This window comes from Mastomys coucha, unplaced genomic scaffold (genome assembly GCF_008632895.1).
Source record: "Mastomys coucha isolate ucsf_1 unplaced genomic scaffold, UCSF_Mcou_1 pScaffold5, whole genome shotgun sequence".
NCBI classification, from domain to species: Eukaryota; Metazoa; Chordata; class Mammalia; order Rodentia; family Muridae; genus Mastomys; species Mastomys coucha.
In genome coordinates, this window is record NW_022196911.1 from 95,724,576 (window position 1) to 95,732,727 (window position 8,152).

Here is an 8,152-nt window from a genome sequence, read left to right on the forward strand (position 1 = left end):
AAGAGAAGAAGTCAAGAGAGGACAAAGAGCAAGAGAGAGAGAAGGGGGCAAACCATCCCTAATATTTGTGAGGTGTAGCTATCTGTCTGTGGGTCAGGGCGTGCTTGGATGTGGTCACATGACTGTAAAGTTCAGCTGGAATGCTGGGAGCTTGGGGCATTATCTATGTGCCAGAGCACATATCTTCTGCAGGTGGTTGTGAGAGGTTGTGAGTGAAACAGGAGCCAGGGTCCCAGGAGTCATGGCTGAATTCCTTCTGTCCCTTGCATGCAGAAATCACCCACTAAAGCTCCAGAGTTCCAGACCTATTACTTGACTGGGTCATGGTTGCCTGAACAGACCACTGCCCTATATATATACATTAATGTAGGTACATAAATACATTCATATATACAATTATAGAAACAGATAAATAAACAGACAGAACACCAGACTTATAGACATTATCCATTGGGTGGATAGACCAATGTTTTAGTGACCAAGCTCTTACTACTTTACACACATGGAAATACATGCATTTGGTGAATAAAGCAAAGTTATAGTGGGCACACCCTACCAACTTTTTTTTTCTCTTAGCCTATTTAAACCACCAAGACAAAGTTCCCCACATACTGAGAGGCATTGCCTCCTTCAAAAGGAGGTGAAGTTGTTACATGGGAGGGAGGTGCAGCACCAGTTTTAATTATATGTTTTTCAATTAAATTCCAACTAAATAACTAGTTTTTATGTACATTTCATTTTTTTCTAACTCAGTATAAGTTCAAAGCGGTAGTTTTATCTATCTTTTATTCTATATGCTCCTCATTATGAGTCCAAAGCAATAGACATATCTATGGTTTGCTCCTTATATTACTTATAAGTTGAACATAATAATTTTTATGTTGTAAGTTAAGAAACAGGTCATCTATCATATATGTCATTTTTTAAATTTAGAAATCACCCATTTTCTCTTCTACACTCATATCAAAATCAACCACTATTACTCTTTGTCCCATCTTATCATGGTACACAAGGGGAATTTGTGGCCTCATCCTTGGATCTAAAGTTGAATGACTCTTTTCCTTGATCATTCATTTTCCCCAGGCCATTTTTCTTTTTAATGCAATTTATGTGTTGGAGAACATGAAAGTTCAGTGAACCCTCATTACAAACTCTGCAATCTTTATCATATTGTAGGAGGCGGCACATTTCATTTTAGATTTAAAGTAAAAGTTCTCTCAACTATCTGAAATCATAAAATTATTTGAATCAAATTAGGAATAATGTAATGTCACTATGAGGAACTATGAAAACAACATTTTTTAAAAACCAGCATTATTTCATAAAAATTAAACTTCCTGTTGATTTGTAGAAGGTTGCCCTATAGGGTAGACCAATACCAGGAATCAACCATAAAATACTAGTATCTTTCATTGCCTAATCACACCATGACAGAAAAATGAGAACTATAGCAATGATGAACATGAGAAGGCCCATCAGCAACATAACACAGACTCAGAACAAGAGCCCTGAGTCGGTGTCTATCTAATACACGTTCATCACAGGCGGGTAAAAATGGTGGGTATTGTCTAACAAGGTCATTTCTCCATTGCTGCTCCTCCTGCATAGAGTCTGTCACTTAGGGTTGATATCAAATCTACTATGGTGGGAAAAGAATTTTGGAATGTGTTGTAGAGAGATAAATAAATAAGAGCTTGAGAGCAAGAAAGTTCCCCACAGGAGAGGGAAGTGGGAAACAGCACATCCCTGTCCTGGGTTCAGCAGTGTTCCAAGGTACTGATAAGTTTGAGGAAAGTACATGGGGACATGATTGCATTCAAGTAGAGAGAAAAAGAGTGGGTGCTCCTTCTCCCTCTCTATCAGCTTGAATCTCACTTCCTGGTAGTGGCATCTCTACCCTGAAGTGTTCCTTTGTGATACAGGAATGACATCGAGGAGTTATTGTGTACTTGGTCTTCACTTTACCCACAGCTTCAAGGAGAACACAGGAGCAATATCTGATGACTCAAGCTCTGTACTATTCCTGAGTTGAGGCCTTATAACCAAAGCCCCTAAGAGAAGAATGTATTTTATGTGAATGTATTTCACTTCAGGGGGGGGTTGGATATCTTGGACCTCAAGGCAGTGGCAATGGATGCAGGCAGCTGAGCATAGACAGGCTGTAAGAGTTGAGGCTCAACAGCTGGAGCTACTGCAATGAAGCAAGAGTGCAAACTGAGAAGTCCTGGGCCACCGAAACAAGTATAAAACCTGCCCTATTTGTACATCTCTCCATAAAGGTTCTGATTCCAAATCCTTCCCGGAGGTTACCCCATTGGAGATCAAATTGAACATGAATATCTATCTATTTATTCAAATATGTCTGCACTCTTAAACAAACAGAAGTGGCGTTGTGCCAAGGTTGCTATAGTTCTTTTAAGAGTACAGGGATGAAATAACTATTTCTCAAAGTTCGGACGCACTAGGGACATAAAAGAGAGACGAAGATTCATGAGACTTGTGGTTGGGTGTTGGTACTAAAGTCACATTTATTTGTATAGGGGGAATACTCAGTTTTCAAAACCATGGCACAATTTCCAAAATTTTGTATTTGCCAGATGAGAGTTTCCCAAGGGCAGAGAAAGTTTGGGAAATGTGTATGTTTCAGAGAAAGGTAGCAAGGTGTGGTGCACCATTTTTTTTTTTTTTTGACCAAAGCATTATCTGCATCAGAAGATACTGTGGAAGGTTCTGGGGTACAAGAGACCTTCATGATGTCTATTTGGTGCTGTAGCGGACAAGATTGGGTGAGCATACTCCAGAGCAAGGCCTAAGAAAGTAGGTTTGGCAGGAACAAGTGTGTGAATGGCAGGTGTTGTTGCAGCAGGTGGTCTAGCAGCAGGCAGAGTGGCAGCAGTTGGATTCACAGCAGCAGGGCTGGCAGCAGCAGGGGCGACAGCAGGTTGTCCGACAGCAGGTGGTCTGGAAGCAGCATGGCTGGCAGCAGCATGGGCCACAACAACACTGCATGGTGTCAGAGGCTGGAGGGTGAGTCTGGATTGTAAGAAGGTGGCAAGGATGCTTTGGAAGTCTCCCTGCCCAGGTGTGCTTTTATACCCTGCTGAGGGTCCTCTGTCCTCATGTGCAGCATTCCTTACTCCTGATGGATTGTGAGTAAATATATGATCAAAAGAGACCAGATTCTTCTCCTGAGTCAGTAGTCAAGGTGAACATAAATCATGGGTTGCTACTTGTGATGGGTGAGGAATCAATTTACATGGTGTCTGGTGCCTATGGTAAGTGATTTGGCCTGTCTTTGCTTCCATGGGACATGACACCTGATGCTCTCAGTATTCACACCCTGTGTTTCCACTTTGGCTTGGAGCATAACTTGCCTGTCTTCAGGACTGTGAGGCCTCATTATTTTGTTGGCTCACATTTAATGTGTTATGTTGCTATAGAGAGTATAGAGTATGAAGTCCATTGGCGTGAGGATACAGAGGCTTTTAGGGACTTGCCCTGTCCTGGATGGCTGTGGGTAATGACAATGCTGTTGTGTATAGCTTTGCTTGCATAGTGGTCATGAGAAGAGTATATTAAAACAGAATCCATGTCAAAGTGTTAATTACTGGAGATTATCCCAACCAATTTCAAGGATCATGATGAAAGACTGAAAGACTACCTTAGCTAATCTCCTTACCTATGAGAATGACACATAATTTGGTCTTAGACCCAATTATCAGTCAGTTAAGTGAAGGGTGGTAAATGAAATCCCAAACAAACTCCTCATCCCTGGTCAGTCTGTGGAGGAAGTGTATCTAGAGTGTTTCCTTCTCTCAGAGTTATTCTGGACAATTTTTCTGGATTTTTGTCACATATCTTCTAGTTCCATTGAGTGACCTGTACTTCACAGGGACCCTACCTTCCGATAACTAAGGTATGTTGTTCCTGCTTGCCAAATGACCCTAAGCACATGATTTATTTATTTCTGTTCTCTTAAACAAGATGTTGGAGTGTGGTCTCTACAGTGCAATTCCTGAAAGAGAAAAGAGGACAATCTATTAGGGAATCTCAGGATTGCTCTAGATGTGTTTTGTCAAAGATCTAGCTTTTAATTGTAGGAGATTCTCTGTGGACTGAAGTACCTGCCATGAGTGAACCAACACTGGATCTCCAAAGACTTTTCATTCCCCAGATATCTCCTTTTCCACCAGATGATCCATGTTTTTGGAACCATTTATGTGCTTAACACTTTAGTCTGCTAGTCACCCACAGTGGACAGTCTCTACAGTATTAGATCTCACAGTTGGAAAGACGTCAGTACTGACAAAATGCAAGCATGCAAATTTGGCCATGGTATGTGATGGACAATGTCCAATCCAGCATTCCAATCTGTTCCAGTTCAATAGTGTGTTGTCATATAGTCTTGAGCATTTGGGAAAGAAGGAAGGGTTATGTTTTGCTGATGGAGGGTGGGCTTAACACTTACAAGTTTATGCTGTTCTTAAAATCCCAAAGCATACTCACAGAACCCATGTCTAGTTCTCAAAAGTGTGAGTCTCACTCAATCTTGTTACAGTCTCCCATCATAAATCTATGAACATCTATATCAAAGTGAGCACCTAAGGTACCCAAGATAATGGAATATTCTGGGCTACTACCCACTGTTCTAGAAGGTGAATAGGTTTCTATGGTTATGTCTGCTCTCTTGTGCATGTGAGGACCCTCTGCTTGTATTCCCCATGTTTACACTGAGTAGGTATTTTTCTTGCTATCCTCACACTAATTATTGGATAATTATAGGAACAATCTGTAAATATGAGGATAAATTATAAAAACAAATCTTGTTCCATTGGTGTCTGATAGATGATGTTGAATTGGTTTATATTTTTTTTCTATTAATACATCTGACACCAGTATTTCTATTAACACATGTAAGGTCAGAATACAACTTTGTGGAACACTCTTGTGCATACATTTCAAGACAGAAAGGTGGCCAATGATCATTCTACACATGGGTGGGCAGAAATTTCAGAGCTGTCAGCCAAATGTGGCACTCTCTGAATTTCATAAATTCAATTTTTATGGCAGCAATAATGAAATGTGGATCATGCCAACATGGATTTTGGTATCTTTGGGAGAACACAAAGGATGGAGGTCAGAAAGGCCAGCTCATACACCATAGGATAAACTAAGGAGAAACCAGTTTGGAGTAAGTGATTTGTGCCAGTGCCAAGAGCAACCTAAGTATGCCTTTTGATAGTGGTAGGTGATATATAGGGACAGTGCTCATAATCTTAACATGATCAAACTTAATTATCTGTTGTTGGTTGTCTCTGTGACTGGCAATGAGCTCTGAACTCCTTAAAATCTTTGGGAGAAGCCAAGAAGAAAAGTAGGATCAGACATTCACAAACATCAACTTACTGGATGAAGGAATGTACTCTTGTAGAAGCCAGTTCCCATGAACAAGCTCCAACAACATTAAAAGGGAGACACACATTCATAAATACATACATACATACATACATACATACATACATACATGGATATATATACATACATATAGCACACTTACATATGTAGGTACACGTATATAACTACATTCATATACACATACAAAGAAACAGACAAACAAAAAGACAGGCATGCCAGCAGACTTACAGAGATTCACACATTAGAGAGGATAGACAGAAGCTTTAGTGACCAAGCACTTACCATTTTACATATATACATATACATGCAGGGGGTGGATAAAGCAAAGCTCTAGTGAGCATGGCCAACCAACTTTATATTTTTCTCTTAGACTAATTATACCCCCTCAGATAAAGTTCTCTACATACTAATAAGCATTACTGCATTCACCAAAGAGGTAAAATTGTTACACAGGAGTGAGATACAAAATAATTTTTGGTTGCCTGTTTTTATATTAAAACTCCTACCTAAGTAAATAGTTTTTGTGTAGCTTTTAATTTTTTATAAGTTCCGTATAAGTTTAAAGCATTATTTTTATCCATCTTTTACTCTATGCTCATTATGAGACTAAAGCTATAGTTTTATCAATCTTTTGTTCCTTGCATGAATTGTAATTTCAAAGAAATAATTTTCATGCCATAGGCTATCAAAGTTCTTTCCATGAAACAGGTCATGTATCGTACATCTATTTTTGATTTCTAGTAAATCACCTGTTTTCTTCTTTTACACTAATAACAGAATTACCCACTTCTTCATGATCTTTCTTATCACGTTACACACAGAGATCTGTGGCCTCATCCTTGGACCTAACGTTGAATGAATGTTTTCTTTGATCATTCATTTTCCCAAGGGTATTTTTCTTTTTAATTCAATTTATGTGCTTGTTACTCATGAAAGTTTATAATACCCTACTTACAACCTATGGAGTCTTTACTATTTTGCAGGAGGAGGCATATTTTTATTATAGACTCTAACCTAAAATGTTCTCTCAACTATCTGGAGACTTAAAATTACTTGAATCAAAAAAAGGAATTATGTAAGATCCTTATGAGAGACTATAATAAAATCAGGAATTCTTGCAACCAGCATTAGTTCATAAAATTTCATCTTCGTGTTGATCTGCAGGAAGTTTGCCCAATAGGGTGGACTAATATTCAGGAATTAATCATAAAGACTAAAACCACAGAATGTCTTTCATGGCCCACTCACACCATGTCAGAACATTAGGAATGGAGCAATGATGCATATGAGAAGGCACATCAGCAACAAGAAGCAGTCCCAGGGCAAGAGCTATGGGGCTGTGCCTATGTAAGGCACACCCATCATAAGCATGTAAAATGGTGCTTACTGTCCAGGAAGGTCACTTGCCTACTTCAGCTCCTCCTGCATGGACTTTGCCACTTGAGGGTCATACAAAATATACTACTACAGGAAAAGAACTTGGAAAGACTTATAGAGAGATAAATAAGGGCTTGAGAGAAAGAAGGTTCTCCACAGGAGGGGGAAATGACAAACAGAACATCCCTGGTTGCAGCAGTGCTCCAAGCTACTCACAAGGTTGAGGAAATTGCATGGGGACATGATTGCATTCCAGTAGAGGGAAGAAGATTGGGTGCTCCTTCTCTTCCTCTCAGCTGTAGTGTCACTTCCCAGTAGTTACAACTCACCTCCTAAAGTCAAGGATCCAGGAATGGGATCAAGGTGTCATTGCATACCTGGTCCTCATGTGTCCAAGGCATCAAGAAGAACAGAAAGAATATCTGGGGACTCAAGCCTTGTACTTTTCCTGAGTTGAAGACTATGTGTAGTGTGACTTTCACTTTGGGGGATTGAATGGCTTGTACCTCAAAGCAGTAGCAATGGATGCAGGCAGCAGAGCATAGATATTCTATAAGAGTTAAGGCCTAACAACTGGAGCTACCACAATGAGGCCAGAGAGTCAACTGAGAAAGTCGTGGGCCTCTAAAACACTATCGCCTGCCATACTTTCACAACCCTCCAAACATGTTCTGACTCCAAATCCTCCCCACATGATTCTACCATTGGAGATAAAGTCACTCACATACATGTATCTGTTTGTGGAAATATGTTTCTATTCTCAAACAAGCAGAAGTCACATTGTAACAAAGGCTGCTGTAGTACTTTTCATAGTACAGAGATTTTATAACAGTTTCTCCATTTTAGACCCAATATGGACATAAAGGTAAATAAACATTCATGATACTTGTATTTGGGTGTCAGTACTGAGGTCACATTTATTTACATAGGGGGAAAGCCCCAGTTTACAAAGCTATTGCAAAGTTCCAAGATTTTATAGTTTCTAGTTGAGAGTTTCCCTAGTGTAGAGAAATGTTGGAGAATGTATATGTTTCAGAGAATGGAAGCAAAGTGTGGGAAAGCTTTTTCTTGAGACCAAAGCAGAGTCAGTTGGAGAAGACCCTGTGGAATGATATTTCTGGGTCTGAAGTACAGCTGATCTACATGAGGTCTATTTGATGCTCTAGAGGACATGAGTGGGTGAGCATGCTCCAGAGTAAGACCTATGAGATCAGGTTGGGCACAAACAGGTGTGTCAATGGCAGCCGTTGTTGCAGCAGGTGGTCTAGCAGCAGCCAGACTGGCAGCAATTAGACCCACAGCAGCAGGGCTGGCAGCAGCAGGGGCGGCAGCAGGTGGTCCTACAGCAGGTGGTCTGGCA